Raw genomic sequence first — 16,674 nt, 5'->3', positions numbered from 1 at the left:
ACATAGATGGAAAAGGGAGTAGTATTTTAATAGCCTATTTAGATACTTGTGAACATTTTTCTTTGATACTAAACCAAAATTCAAGAAGTGGGAGTTTGTTAAAAGCTAGCTGCAACGTGGGATCTGACACAATATCAATGAATGTGCAACATTTTGCATTTAGACCAAATTGGTCATTTGGAAAATATTGGTTCACTGAGTTAAACACATTGACACATTTCATGATACAATATTAAATACTGACACACTTCATTATACAATATTTAAAAATCACTTTTATTTGTATCACTACCTATCTCACCAGAAAAGTCTTTGAGTATTGGGAACTTGTCAGGTTCACAGTTGAAGATACAAGTTTCCTAAAATTCTAATTTTCATCTGAAAATTTGAGTTTTATCATTGGCAATAAATGCTAAGTGACTTGTTTTCCTTGAAGTGACAAGCTCATTTTGTGTATTTTTGAGAAAATGTCTACCAAATACCCAAATCTGAATAAGTATAGTTTGTTTGTTACTTGTTCTTTCAGGTTAAAAAGGTGTTCGATTAAAAAGTGATTAGTTCAGCCCACAACTCAAACCATTGCATAGTTTTCCTAAATATAATCTTAATTCTACTTAAGCATTCTGGGTCATAGAAAAAGGAGAAAACTTTCAAAAACATTTTATGAGATGAACTTAGCAAAAAAAAAAAATGATAAAGATTGCACACATACACACAAGAAAACTATAGAACAATCTCACTTGTGAATATTGGTGCAAAAATCTTAAATAAGATAGAAAATAGAATAGAATCCAACAACATATTTTAAAAAGTATACATTATGACCAAGTGATGTTCACTACAAAAACGAAAGGTTTGTTCAATATTAGGAAATCTATTAATGTAACTTATTATATTAAATAATATTTCTAAGAAGAAATATCATACGTTAATCTCCACAGTTGCCAATAAAGCATTTGTCATAATTTATATCCATTTTTGATTTAAAATTTCAATGAAGTAGGAATCAATGGATATTCCCTTAATATGATTAAAAGATGTGTGTGTATGTGTATGCAAAATCCAGCATGTTTTTTATTTTTATTTTATTTACTTATTTATTATTTATTTATTTTGGCTTTGCCAGGTCTTAGTTGTGGCACGCAGGATCTTCGTTGCATCATGCAGGATCTTTCAGTTGTGGCATGCGGGATCTTTTAGTTGCGGCATGCAGACTCCTTAGTTGCAGCATGTGAACTCTTAGTTGCGGCATGCATGCAGGATCTAGTTCCCTGACCAGGGATCGAACCCGGGCCCCCTGCATTGGGAGCACAGAGTCTTACCCACTGGACCAACAGGGAAGTCCCCCGCATGTTTTTTACATGAGGGAACATTAGAGTCATTCTTGCTAGTCAAGAATGAGACAAGACTACCACTACCACTTAACATGGTATGGGAACACTAATTTAAAAGGATAAGATAAAAACACCTCTTTTAGCAGATTATATCATTGTATGTTGAAAAATCGGAGAGAATCAATCGAGAAACTACTGTAAATTATAAGAAAATCTAGTAAAGTAACAAGTTATTAACAGAAAGAAATACAGTAACCTTTCCATATTCAAATAATAATCAGGTAGAAGATGTAAGAGGAGAGAAGACTATTCAAAATAAAAACAAAGATAAAATACTTAGGTAATAACTTAACGAAATATATATGAAGAAAACTTTAAACCATTATTGAAAGAGACAAAAGTCAACATAAATAAAATAGCAAGTCAACATCATAATGTTGGATAGGAAGAGTCAACATCCCAATGATGTCAATTCTTCCTAAGTTAATTTATAAATTTAACTTGATCCAAAACAAACAAAAAACACAGGTTGCCTTTCTAGAATTAAACAAATTGATTATAAATTTCATATGGAAAATATCCAAACAAACAAAAGTATCCAGGAAAACCCTGAAAATCTTTTAGTGTCATGTGGGGTGGGAAGCTAGCCACACCCAATATTAAAACATATTATAAAGTCTCTATAATTTAAAAAGTGTGCTATTGGTGCATGGGTAAACATACAGACCAGTAAAATAGAATAGAATCTCCAGAAATAGAAACATGTACATTTGAAATTGTTAATTTGTGATAAAGGTGAGGAATTCAGTGGGGGCGGGGTGGGATTGAGTTTTTTTTTGTTTTTTGTTTTTGTTTTGGCCTCACTGCGAAGCCAGTGGGATGCGGGCTGACCAGGGATGGAACCTGCGCCCCTGGCGGTAGAAGCGCGGAGTCCTAAACACTGGACTGCCAGGGAATTCCCAGGATTGAGTTTTTAAATAAAGAGTTGAGAAAACTGGATAGCCATTTGGAAAAATATAACATTGGGTCTGTATCTCACACTGTTCACCAAGATAAATTTCAAGTGGATCAGAAATCTAAATGTAAAATGAAACATACAAGTACTGGAAGAAAACATGAGTGAACACCTTTACAACCGAGGATTAGGGGAACTCTTCCTATGATCCAAAAGTCTAGAAGCAATAAAAGAAAAGATTGATAAACTTGACTACATAGAAATAAAAGAAGACCTTTTAGATGTCCAAACTCACTCTCTCTCTCTCTCTCTCTCACACACACACACACACACAGAGAGAGAGAGAGAGAAAAGCCCACTATAGATGAAATAAACAGTGACAGGGGGCTTCCCTGGTGGCGCAGTGGTTGAGAATCTGCCTGCCAGTGCAGGGGACACGGGTTCGAGCCCTGGTCTGGGAAGATCCCACATGCCACGGAGCAACTGGGCCCGTGAGCCACAATTACTGAGCCTGCGCATCTGGAGCCTGTGCTCCGCAAGAAGAGAGGCCGCGATAGTGAGAGGCCCACGCGCTGCGATGAAGAGTGGCCCCCGCTTGCCACAACTAGAGAAAGCCCTCGCACAGAAACGAAGACCCTACACAGCCAAAAACAAATAAATAAATTAAAAAAAAAAAAAGATACAACAAGAGGAAAAAAGCTTTAAAAAAAAAAAAAGTGACAAATTGGGGAATAATATCTTCAACTTAAATCACAAAGGGCTAATAGCTTTACTATACAAAGAACTTCTAAAAAGAGAAAGCCAATGACAATAGAAATTTGAGCAAAAGACATAAACAGTTCACAGAAAAAAAATTTTTAATGGCCCTTGAACATATTAAAAGATATTCAACCTCACTTTTAGTGGGATAAGCAAACAGAAACTCCATCAAAGTACTACTTTCCATCTCTCAGACTGGCAGATCCAAGTATTTCATAACATATCGTGTTGGCAAGTTTAGGGGGCCACAGACACTCATATATTGCTGGTGAGAATGCCAAATAGTGTAACCACTCTGTAGTGAACATGGCCCTATCTAGGAAAGTTACATATGTATTTATCTTTAACCCAGCAATCCCACTTCAAGGAATCTGTCTCAAAGATGCACTGGCAAAAATATGAGATCACTTATGAACAAGGTTATTCTTCGCAGTAGTATTTATAATAGCAAAAGATTGATAACTGTTTATCAGTGACAAATCACAGTTGAGTATTATGCACATATAAAAAGAAATGAGAAAGATCTTTATACACTAATATGAGGCAAATTTATTGTTAAATGAAAATAAAAGGTGTAGAAGGTTACATAATGTGCAATTCTTTGTTTGAGAAAGGGGAAATATAGGGACTTCCCTGGAGGTCCAATGGTTAAGAATCCGCATTTCCACTGCAGGGGGCACAGGTTTGATCACTGGTTGGGGAACTAAGATCCCGCATGCCGTGGCCAAAAAAAAAGGGGGGGGATATATTAATAAATGCATATCAAAAGGAAACACTAGAAGATAAAACAGAAATTACAAAAAAAAATTTACCTATGAAGATAGGAAGGGAACATTATAGAAGTAAAAATATGAAAGGAAGACTTCCCTGAATTTAACTTGCTATATAATTTTGTCTATAGAAATATAATTATTTTACATATTCAAAAATAGAATTAGTGGCTTCCCTGGTGGCACAGTGGTTGAGAATCTGCCTGCCAATGCAGGGGACACAGGTTCGAGCCCTGGTCTGGGAAGATCCCACATGCCGCGGAGCAACTGGGCCCGTGAGCCACAATTACTGAGCCTGCGCGTCTGGAGCCTGTGCTCCGCAACAAGAGAGGCCGCGATAGTGAGAGGCCCACGCACCGCGATGAAGAGTGGCCCCCGCTTGCCACAACTAGAGAAAGCCCTCGCACAGAAACGAAGACCCAACACAGCCATAAATAAATAAATAAATTTTAAAATGGTCCACATCAGAAAAATCTTTAAAAAAAAAAAATAGAATTAAAAAGCAACTCCTAAAAATTGAGGACTGAAACAAATGAACTTAACTGTACATCAGATTAGTAGCTTTTTAAACAAGTTTATTGAGATAGAATTGGCATACAATCCACTGTATATATTTAAAATGTAAAATTTGATAAGTTTTGACATATGTATAAAGCCTTGAAGCCATCACTACAATAAAGATAGTGAAGATATCCATCATCCCCAAAAGTTTCTGCATGCTCCTTTGTAAACCATCCCTCCCAACCCTCCCCACACTTCTCTCTCCCGGTAACGCAGGTACTTTCTATCACTAGAGATTAGTTTGCATTTTCTGGAGTTTTATATAGAAGAATCATTTAGACTTTTTTTGTCGGGCTTATTTCATTCAACATAATGATTTTGAGGTCCATCCATGTTCTTGCATATATCAATAATTCTTTCATTTTTGTTGCTGAGTGGTATTTTATCATATGTATATACCACAATTTGTCCATTCATCTGTTGATGGACATTTGAGTTGTTTCCAGTTTGGAGCTATAACAAATAAAGCTGCTATAAATGTTCCTGTACAAGTCTTTGTTTGGACATATGCCTTCTTTTCCCTTGGGGAAATACCTAGAAGCTGAATGGCTAGATCAAATAGTAGCTATGTGAGGTATATGTTTAACTTTTGAAGAAGCTGCCAAACTTTTCCAAAGTGATTGTACCATTTTCCATTCCCACAAGCAATGTATGAGATTTCCAAGTTCTCCACATTATTGTCAGCACAGAATGTTCAGTCTTTTTATTTTGATTAATTCTAATAGGTGTGTAGTGGTTCTCGTTGTGGTTTGTTGTTGTTGTTGTTCTTTTAATTTATTTATTTTTGGCTGTGTTGGGTGTTCGTTTCTGCAAGCGGGCTTTCTCTAGTTGTGCTGAGTGGGGGCTACTCTTCATTGCGGTGCGCGGGCTTCTCATTGCGGTGGCTTCTCTTGTTGAGGAGCACGGACTCTAGGCGTGTGGGCTTCAGTAGTTGTGGAGCGTGGGCTCTAGTAGTTGTGGCTCTCGGGCTCTAGAGCGCAGGCTCAGTAGTTGTGGCACACGGGCTTTGTTGCTCCGCAGCATGTGGGATCTTCCTGGACCAGGGCTCGAACCTGTGTCCCCTGCATTGGCAGGTGGATTCTTAACCATTGTGCCACCAGGGAAGCCCGTCTCATTGTGGTTTAATTTGTATTTCCCTAATGACTAATGATGATGAACACATATTCGTGTGCTTATATATAAGCAAATGAATGTGCGTGAAGTGTGTGTGAAGTGTCAAAATCGTTGGCCCATTTTTAACTAGGTTGGGTTTGTTTTGGTTTTTTTTTCATATTTTGAATTTTGAGAGTTCTTCATATATTCTGAAGAAACTTCTCTAGCAAATATATTCCCAGTCTTTGGCTTGTCTTTTCAGTCTTTTAATAGTGGTTTTTGAAGAGCAGAGGGGTTTTTTTGTTTTGTTTTGTTTCTTTTCTTTTTTTTTTTGGCCGCACTGTGCATCCCTGGCAGTGAAAGCACCAAATCCTAACCACTGGACCACCAGGGAGCTCCCCTTGAAGAGCAGGTTTTTACTTTTGTTGAAGTCCCATTTATCAATTTGTCCTTTAATGAAGCATGCTTTTGGTGTCATATCTAAGATGTCTTTGCCAAACTCAAGGTCACAAGGATTTCCTCCCATATTTTCTTCTAAAATTCTAGAAATCTAGACTTACAGTTTTGTATTCACATTTAGGAATATGATTCATTTTGAGTTAATTTTTCTATATGATTTGAGGTATGGATTAAAGTCCTTGTGTGTGTGTGTCTTTTGTTTTTGTTTTCTGCATATGGGTATCCAATTGTTCAAGGACCATTTGTTGAAAAGATCTTTTTTCAACTAAATTGCCTTGGTCAAAAGTCAGTCGTCTATGAGAAAACAATTCCATTTACAAAAGCATCAAAAAAGAATAAAATACTTAGAAATAAATTTAACCAAGGAAATGCAAGACTTGTACATAGAAAACTACTTAATATTGTTGATAATATTACCCAAAGTGATATACAGATTCAACGCAATCCCTATCAAAATCCCAATGGTGTTTTTTGCAGAAATTGAAAAACTCGTCCTAAAATTCATATGGAATTTCAAGGGATCCAGAATAGCCAAAACAATCTTGAGAAAGAAGAATAAAGTTCGAGGACTCACAATTCCCCAATTTAAAACTTACTATACAAAGTTACCGTTATCAAAACAGTGCTGTGCTGGCATAAGGATAGACATATAGACCAATGGAGTAGAATTAAGAATCCAGAAATAAACTCTCACATCTATGGTCAATTGATATTCAACAAGGATCCCAAGACCCTTCAATGGGGGGAAGAATAATCTCTTCAACAAACTGTGCAGGGAAAACTGGATATCCATGTGAAAAAGAATAAAGTTGGAAGCTTACCTTACACTACATACAAAAATTAACTAAAAATGGATCAAATATCTAAATGTAACAGCAAAAAACATAAAATTCTTAGAAGAAAATATAGGGGCAAGTCTTAATGACCTTGAATTTGGCCATGGTTCCTAACTATGACAAAAGCACAGACAATAAAAGAAAAAGTGGACAAATAGGACTTCATTAATATTAAAAACTTTTGGGTATCAAAAGACACTATCAAGAGAGCAAAATGACAACACACAGAATGAGAGAAAATATTTGCAAATCATATATCTCCTACAACTTAACAATAAAGAGACAAACAACTCAGTTAAAAAATGGGCAAAGGACTTGATTAGACATTTCTACAAAGACAGATGACCAATAGACACATGAAAGGATGCTCAATATCATTACTCATGAAGGAAACGCAAATCAAAACCACAGTGAGTTACCATTTCACACCTATAAGGATGGCTATAATTTTTTTTAAAGAAAGCCACAGTGTTGGGGAGGATGCAGAGAAATTGGAACCCTTGTATACTGCTGGTGGGAATGTACAATGGTGCCTTTGCTGTGGAAGACAGTTTGGTGGTTCCTCAAAAAGTTAAACATAGAACTACCCTACCATATGACCTAGCAATTCCATTTCTAGGTACATACCCAAAAGTATTGAGAGCAAGGATTTAAACAGGCACTTGTACATCAACGTTCACAGTATTGATGCAGCATTATTCGTGATATCCAAAAGAAGGAAACAACCCAAGTGTCCATCAATAGATAAATGGATAAACAATGTGGTATATACATACAATGGGATATTTTTCAGCAATAAAAAAGAATGAAGTTCTGATACACACCACACAATTAATGAACCTTGGAAACATAATGGTAAATGAAATAAGCCAGACACAAAAGGACAAATATTGTATGATTCCATTTATGTGAAATATCTGGAATAGTCAAATTCATAGAGACAGAAAATAGATTAGAGGTTAACAGAGGCTGAGAGAAGGAGAGAATGGGAGTTGTTGTTTAATAGGTACAGAATTTCTGTTTGAGGTGATGAAAAATTATGGAACTAGAGGTGATGGTTGTACAACATTGTGATGACATAATTTAAAAATGAATACTACTTGGTTAAGGTAGTGTTTTCCAGGTTTCCCCACTTTAAAGTTAATGTTTTCCCTTTCTATATTCTTTGGAAGCAAGACTGCAAGTCCAGCCCAGCCTCAAAACTAGGAAGAAGTGTTTAAGTACCACCTCTTTTTTTTTTTTTTAATATTTTTATTTTATTTATTTTTTATTTTTGGCTGCGTTGGGTCTTCGTTGCTGCGCGCAGGCTTTTCTCTGGTTGCAGCGAGCGGGGGCTACTCTTTGTTGTGGTGCGCAGGCTTCTCATTGCAGTGGCTTCTCTTGTTGTGGAGCATGGGCTCTAGGCATGTGGGCTTCAGTAGTTGTGGCACACGGGCTCAGTAGTTGTGGCTCACGGGCTCCAGAACACAGGCTCAGTAGTTGTGGTTGCTCCGCGGCATGTGGGATCTTCCCGGACCAGGGCTCGAACCCGTGTCCCCTGCATTGGCAGGCGGATTCTTAACCACTGCGCCACCAGGGAAGCCCTAAGTACCACCTCTTATAAGGAAGAGTATCTCCATACATTACTTGGAATTCTTCTGTAAAGGTTTGCTTCTACTCCACCAGTTAGTTATGTATTCAGTCATTTATGTGTCTCAGTATGGACTCATGTACATTTATTTTATACTTTGGATTATAATCTAATACTACACTATTTATTTTGTTGCTCAAATTATTCCATTTGGCCATTGGGGAACTCTTTCAGGTGGACTCCTACATCCTTTTAAAATTTTAAACACTTCCTTTTTGATACTACAAGATGCTCCAGACTTATTTTGTATTTTCCTTGCCCCAGCTCTAAAATTAGACATTTCTCCAAGGATCTTTGGTTGCCTTTATTGGAGAATGGTATTTTGAAACCAAAATTTGGACATAAGGTGTTCTCATCACTATGGAGATGTCATTGTTTCTAGGCCCTCTCAGTGGACAGAACTAGGTAATATATGTACGTATACTAACTTGTGGATACACACTTTTCCTCACTGTTTCTGTCTCTTTATCTGTACATATATTAAGCTAAACATGAGTTCATGCTGATGTCTCCAAATCTATTTCCAGTACCACAGGGTTCATTCCAGTCTTCCCTTCTTGCTTTCTCCCCCTCTTCTCTTTCTGACAGTGAGAACCCTAGCTCCCAACACCCATTATACATTTACTTATTTGATCAAGCCCAGTATACATGTAAAGCAGTTTTAAAAAAAATTTGATATCAAAGAATTATCCTTAATTTTTAGGTGTGATAATGACCTTGTAGTTATGTAAGAAAATGTCCGTATTTTTAAGAGATGCTTGTTGAGATATGTTGGATAGAATGTCTGGAATTTTCTTTAAAATACACTGAAAGGGAATTCCCTGGCGGTCCAGTGGTTAGGACGCGCTTTCACTGCCTGAGTTCGATCCCTAGTCAGGGAATTAAGATCCTTCAAGCCACGGAGCGCAGCCAAAAAAAAAAAGTGATAGCTCTTGTGTATATCTTTCCACAGATCATTTATATATTTACAAATATATGCATACATAGATTCCATTTTCCTCCACACACAAATTATAGCATACTTTATATTCTGTTCTATACTTTTCTAAAAAACATTTAATTTTATAATTTCAGGAGCTTCCCTGGTGGCACAGTGGTTAAGAATCCACCTGCCAATGCCAGGGACATGGGTCCCATCCCTGGTCAGGGAAGATCCCACGTGCCGCGGAGCAAGTAAGCCCGTGTGCCACAACTACTAAAGCCAGCACACCTAGAGCCGTGCTCCACAACAAGAGAAGCCAGTGCACAATGAGAAGCCCGCACGCTGCAAAGAAGAGTAGCTCCCGCTCATCGCAACCAGAGAAAGCCCGCGTGCAGCCAAAAATTAAATATATATATATATATATATATATATATATATATATATATATATATATATATATAAGTTCAGACTTACAAAAAAGTGAAAATATAGAAGAATTCCTGTTTACTTTAATCCAGATTCCCCAAATGTTAACATTTTACCACATTTGCTTTGTTATTCTATTATTTTTTTCTGTTCCGTTTGAGAATCCGTTGCAGACATAAGGCCCCATTACTCCTAAATATTTCACTGCAAATTTCCCATAAACAAGGACATTCTCTCCCATAAAGTCAGTACCATTATCAAAATCAAAGAATTAACATTGATATGGTACTATTATCTAATCTAGAAACCTTATTCAAATTTCACCAATTCTTCCACAAATGTCCTTTATAGAAAGAGGAGAAATGTTTTTTTCTATCCAGGCTCACATGTTGCATTTAGTTTTGAAAAAAATGAAAACACAAGTTTATAAATTGGAAAATGAAAACCCATTACCCCTGACCCTATTCCCCAAAGACAAACATGGTTGACAGCTTTTATGTAAATCCTTCCAGAATTTCTTTCAATGCATATACCAATACACAATACACATATGTTATACACATTTAAACAAAAATGTGATATTATACACATAAGATCAATTTACAATTTGTTTTCAGTTAATATTTTTATTTTTATACATCCTTCTTTTTATTGTTTTTATTGGAGTATAAGTGCTTTACAATGTTGTGTTAGTTTCTGCTGTACAATGAAGTGAATCAGCTATATGTATACCTATATTCCCTCCCTCTTGGACCTCCTTCCCACCCCTCATCCCACCCATCTAGGTCGTCACAGAACACGGAGCTGAGCTTCCTGTGCTTTATAGCATGTTCCCGATAGCTATCTATTTTACGCATGGTAGTGTATATATGTCAATCCTAATCTCCCATTTCATCCCACCCTCCCCCTCTTCCCGTGTCCACACATCCATTCTCTACATCTGTGTCTCTAATCCTACCCTGCAAATAGGTTCATCTGTACCATTTTTCTAGATTCCACATATATGCATTAATATACAATATTTGTTTTTTCTCTTTCTGGCTTACTTCACTGTGTATGACAGACTCTAGGTCCAGCCACATCTCTACAAATGACCCAGTTTCTACATCATTCTTTTTAAAATTTGCATGCTTTGATTAGTAATAATTTAATTAACCTCATATTGATGGACATACAGTGTTTCCAATTTTTAATTATTGCTGAAACATGATGTAATAAACATCTTTATATTCATTTATCTTTAAGCACCCATGCTTAAAGATAATTTCTGTAAGTAATTATTAATTCTGTAAAAATTATTTCTGTAAGTAATTTTCTAGACATGCAAGTGTTCATTGAGTATATATTTTATAAATATACCTTGAATCCATCATCTTTCTATTTTCATCACTCTTGCTTTGTTTCTCTTTATTCCTTATTTTGATTACTCTAATCACCTCCTAACTGCCCTCTGCCTATAGATTTGCCCAATCCATTCCATCCTACCAAGCTGCCAGATCCAATCACTGTTCTGCTTAAAACTGCCCAACACTTTCAAGACAATTTACTGAGTATGGCACTAAAGCGCTTCATGATCTGCATTTTTTTTTTTTTTTTTTTTTGCGTCTCTCAATGTTTGATCAAGAGCACGGTGCACTTCAGTCACACTGAATTTATTTATTTATTTTAATTAATTTATTTATTTATTTATTTATTTTTATTTTTGGCTGCGTTCGGTCTTCGTTGCTGCACGCGGGCTTTCTCTAGTTGCGGCGAGTGGGGGCTACTCTTTGTTGAGGTGCGCGGGCTTCTCATTGCGGTGGCTTCTCTTGTTGAGGAGCACGGGCTCTAGGCACGCGGGCTTCAGTAGTTGTGGCACGTGGGCTCAGTAGTTGTGGCTCGCAGGCTCTAGAGCACAGGCTCAGTAGTTGTGATGCACGGGCTTAGTTGCTCTGTGGCATGTGGGATCATCCCAGACCAGGGCTCGAACCCGTGTCCCCTGCATTGGCAGGTGGATTCTTAACCACTGCGCCACCAGGGAAGTCCTAGTCACACTGCATTTAAATCACACTCTCCTACCGATGTGCCTTTTGGGCAAGCTCTTTCCTTTGCTTGGCATATTCTCCAGGTTAACTTCTATTCGTCCTTCCAGACTCAGCTCAGAGATCACTTTCTCCAGATGCCTATTCTGGCCTGCCCACTGAGGGGTGCTCCCAGAGCAGCCTTTGCATGTCACTATCATGACCCTCGTCCCATTGTGTTCACTTCCCTCTTTAACCAGACTGGGTCTATATTTTAACTTTGGGCTTACCAGTCCTTCCACAGTGTCTGATATGTGGTAGGTGCTCGGTAAATATTTGATAAACAATGGAATAGGAAAGGAAATTACCAGGGAGAATTTTACCTTGCTTCAAGACACTTTAGCACACTCAAACAGGAAATACATCTCAATGGGAGAAGAGAAATTTAGGAATAAAATGAAGATTAGTGGTTAGTACCACCAGTAACTATGCGAGAAGGATCCATCTGGTAATTATAATCATTCAGCCAACAAATATTTCCTAAGCAAATGCCAGGGACCAAGCACTATTCTAGCCCCTGGGCATATGGCAAGGGAGAAGACAAAGTCATGGCTCTCTTGGAATCTGCATTCTCCTGGGATATTCATGGGGCAATTTTATCTAAGCTTCCACTCTATCCCAGGCACAGATCTAGGTGGGGATAGGGGTGTGGTACAGAGACATAAGAAATTTTATCTGTCTCTTCAAAAAGCCTATGGCTGAATAAGGAATCCAAATATATATAGATATAATTACACACACTACAAAACAGAATATGTGATCATTTCAAAACCATTAATTAACCCAGTCAACAAATGTTATTGAGCATCTATATTATGTACCCTCTGTACATGGTAACAAATATGACTCTTGCCTTCAAGTCACTTCCAGTATAGTAGGAGAGGAAGACATTTTCTTTAATCTCAATAATAGGTATATAACTATTAAGTACTTTAAGTACTGTCATATAAGACAAAACACCAATAACTATGGGAGCATATAGTTTGGGAAGGCTTCCCTGAGGAAGTAGGGAATGCTATGAGAACACAGGAAAAAAGAGAGATAAGGTCAATTTGGGCAGGTTTCCTAGAGGAACAAGCATTTGAATGAGCCTTAAAAAATGGGAAAGTTTTATCCTGCAGGTGGAGAGGAGGGGCATTCCAGTCAGGGGAAAAGCATCAGTAAACACATTAGTATGGGAAAGTACAGTCTGGTCCAGTGTGGCTAAAGGGAAGAGTGAATGGGACACCAAAAGGATGATGAGGATAAGAAGATATTATGGGGAAAAAGCTAGAGAGATGGATTGATGCTTCCATCCAAGAGTTGAGACTTTATTTGTTAAGCTAGTGGTTCCCCCAACCAATAGGCAGATCCATCTTAATTAGAATCTCAGAGGGAATTTTGTGGGTAAAATGAAAGTCAGCCATTGCATGGAGTTGCCACCAGAGGGTACCATAGGAGAAAGTCTACTTGAGCACTTCCCTGTGGCCAGTATATTTTTTAATTTTAAAAGCTCCTTGGGTGATTTTGATGCTCACTCAGCCAGCCTTAGGGACCACTGCTTTATACAATAGAGAACCATCAGAGGCTTTTAAGCAGGATAGAAACATGATCAACCCCGTGTTTTATGAAACATAAGTCTGGGGACAGAATGAAAGGATGGAAGGTCACAGATAGGGGATTAAGTGGTAGGCTATTGCAATGGGACTGGATGAATAGTTCTGGAATAGGGCAGCAACTATGGGATAGTAAGACAGCTGTGAGACAATTTCAGAGGCAGAACCAACAGGACTTGATGACCAATTGGATATGGGGCTAAAAAGGGAGATGGAGGGAAAAAGATGAAGGTCTCAGGCCTGGGTGATTGAGATCATGATGCTATGATAACATGATACTATGGCCATGACAAAATGAGGAACACAGGAGTTTGGTTTTGTCTGGGGAACTGAGAGGAGTTTGGTTTTGAACCCAGTAACTGGCATGACCTAATGGGGCTATTACCTGGCCTCAGAACTGGGTCCTATCTCCTCACTCAATTCCCCTTTCTGAGTATAGTAATTGTAATTTTTTGGAAGTTTTCTTCTGCTTCTTGCATCACCTATGTTTGTTATTGTCATGTTGGAGCTTTCCTCAAATGTCCAGTGATCCTTTGTTGGGGAGTCAAGATGTTGCAGGAAAATGGGGCGTGAGAGGCTGGTCAGGTCCCAGGTCTCGGGTGAGTCCCTGGAATGGGCCACCAAGTGAGGGTCCTGGCTTTGCAGAGCAAAAATTCAAGAGCGAGCCACAGTAAAGTGAAAGCAGGTTTATTTAGAGAGGAATACACGTTCCATAGGCAGAATGCTGTCCGTCTCAGAAGGCGAGAGTGGCCCTGGGCTGCAGGGGTGGTTAGTTTTTATGAGCTGGGTAATTTCCTATACTAAGTGGGAGGAATATTCTAACTGTTTTGGAGAAGGGGCAGCAGTTTCCAGGAATTGGGCCACCGCCCACTTTTTGGCCTAAAATGGTCAACCTCCGAACTGTCGTCATGGCGCCGGTGGGTGGCTGTCATTTAGCATGCTAATATATTACAATGAGCATACTATGAGGCTCAAGGTCTACTGGAAGTTGAACCTTCCGCCATCTTGGGCCTAGTAGGTTCTAACCAGTTTTCGTCGTATCCTCAAGGGCTATGTCATTCTTTTAAAGGTTGTGTCCTGCCCTCTTCCCTCCTGTCTCATAGGAAACTAAGCTGCACCTGGACTTTAGGAGGAAAGAGAAAGATCTAAAGTGTTGGCATCTAAGGTTCTTGTATTAGTCAGCGTTCCCCAAAGAAACAGGACCAGTAGGAGATATATGTGTATATATATATGGGGGGCTGGAGAGAGAGAGATTTATTTATAACAAATTGGATTACTCAATACGGAGGCTGGGAAGTCCCATGATCTTCTGTCTGCAGGCCGGAGGCTCAGGAAAGGTGGTGGTGTAAGTCAGTCCGTGTCCAAAGGCCAGAGAATCAGGGGAGTCAATGGTTTAAATCCCAGTCTGAGGAGTAGAGAAGGTGAGATGAGATGTCCCAAACCCAGCAGGCAGATAGGAAGCAAAAAGGGGTGAATTCCTCCTTCCTTTGCTTTTTCTCCTATTCAGGCCCTCAACAGATTTGATGATGCTCACTCACGTGAGGAAGGGCAATTTACTTTAATGGATCCGTCAATTCAAATGCTAATCTCATCCAGAAACACTCTTACAGACACACCCAGAAATAATGCTCACTCTGGGTACCCTGTGGCTAGTCAAGTTGACACCTAGAATCAATCATCACAGTCCTTGAGGTTCTTGAAGGCAGATGGTCTTTGTTCAGCATTATATTCCCTGTATCTAGCACAGTAAACAGTTGATCAATATTGGCTGAATATGCAAGTGAAATTAATTGAGCACATCCCTGTATATGTAATCAAATTTCTATTAGAATTTATTTCTCTATTAATCAGATTAACTGTGCAGTATTGAAGATTTCCTAAAAGACCACATTCTCTTACTATAGATTGTATGTTCTACATCAGTGATCTCCACACTATAGCCTTTTATTTTTTATTTTTTTCTTTTGGCTGCGTTGGGTCTTCATTGCTGCACGTGGGCTTTTCTCTAGTTGTGGCGAGCGGGGGCTACTCTTCGTTGCGGTGCGCGGGCTTCTCATTGCAGTGGCTTCTCTTGTTGCGGAGCACGGACTCTAGGAGCGCAGGCTTCAGTAGTTGTGCTTCATGGGCTTTAGTTGCTCCACAGCATGTGGGATCTTCCTGGAACAGGGCTCGCACCCGTGCCCCCTGCATTGGCAGGCAGATTCTTAACCACTGTACCACCAGGGAAGTCCACTATAGCCTTTTAGATTTTTGTATTTTCTTCCCAACTTTGCTTCACAATTTTAGTAGTATAGGAGATGACAGCTAATTATCATGATTTGGTGAGAAAGAGGTGAAAAATTAAGCTATATATATATATATTTTTTTTTTAAACATCTTTATTGGAGTATAATTGCTTTACAATGGTGTGTGAGTTTCTGCTTTATAACAAAGTGAATCAGTTATACATACACATATGTCCCCATATCTTCTTCCCTCTTGCGTCTCCCTCCCTCCCATTCTCCCTATCCCACCCCTCCAGGCGGTCACAAAGCACCGAGCTGATCTCCCAGTTAAGCTATTTTTTTTTTTTAATTTATTTATTTTTTTTATTTATGGCTGTGTTGGGTCTTCGTTTCTGTGCGAGGGCTTTCTCCAGTTGTGGCAAGCGGGGGCCACTCTTCATCGCGGTGCGCGGGCCTCTCACCGTCGCGGCCTCTCTTGTTGCGGAGCACAGGCTCCAGACGCGCAGGCTCAGTAATTGTGGCTCACGGGCCCAGTTGCTCCGTGGCATGTGGGATCCTCCCAGACCAGGGCTCGAACCCGTGTCCCCTGCATTGGCAGGCAGATTCTCAACCACTGCGCCACCAGGGAAGCCCCTAAGCTATATTTTTTTAAATTGCTCTTAAGTTTAGTTTTTGGCATTCCCACAATTAAGACATTCTTGGATGTGAAGCCTGGAAGGGAATACTCTTTATAAAATCTCCTTTGGAACTTAGAATTTAGATTTCAACAATTGGCAGTAAATGATTAACTTTTATCTTGAAAATATACCTTTACTCTCCTAACTGATTCAAAGTGCAATAACTATTAAATAAATATGTATTTATTGAATTCCTTCTATATGTCAAGTACTGCTCTGGACATTAGGGAGATGATAAATAAACGAGCAAAGATTGTGTTTGTTTGTTTGTTTTGCTTTAATTTTTATTTATTTACTTATTTATTTATTTATGGCTGTGTTGGGTCTTCGTTTCTGTGCGAGGGCTTTTCTCTAGTTGCGGCAAGCGGGGGCC

Source organism: Eubalaena glacialis, chromosome 2 (assembly GCF_028564815.1).
Source record: "Eubalaena glacialis isolate mEubGla1 chromosome 2, mEubGla1.1.hap2.+ XY, whole genome shotgun sequence".
Classification (NCBI taxonomy): domain Eukaryota; kingdom Metazoa; phylum Chordata; class Mammalia; order Artiodactyla; family Balaenidae; genus Eubalaena; species Eubalaena glacialis.
Note: the sequence above shows the minus strand (reverse complement) of the source record.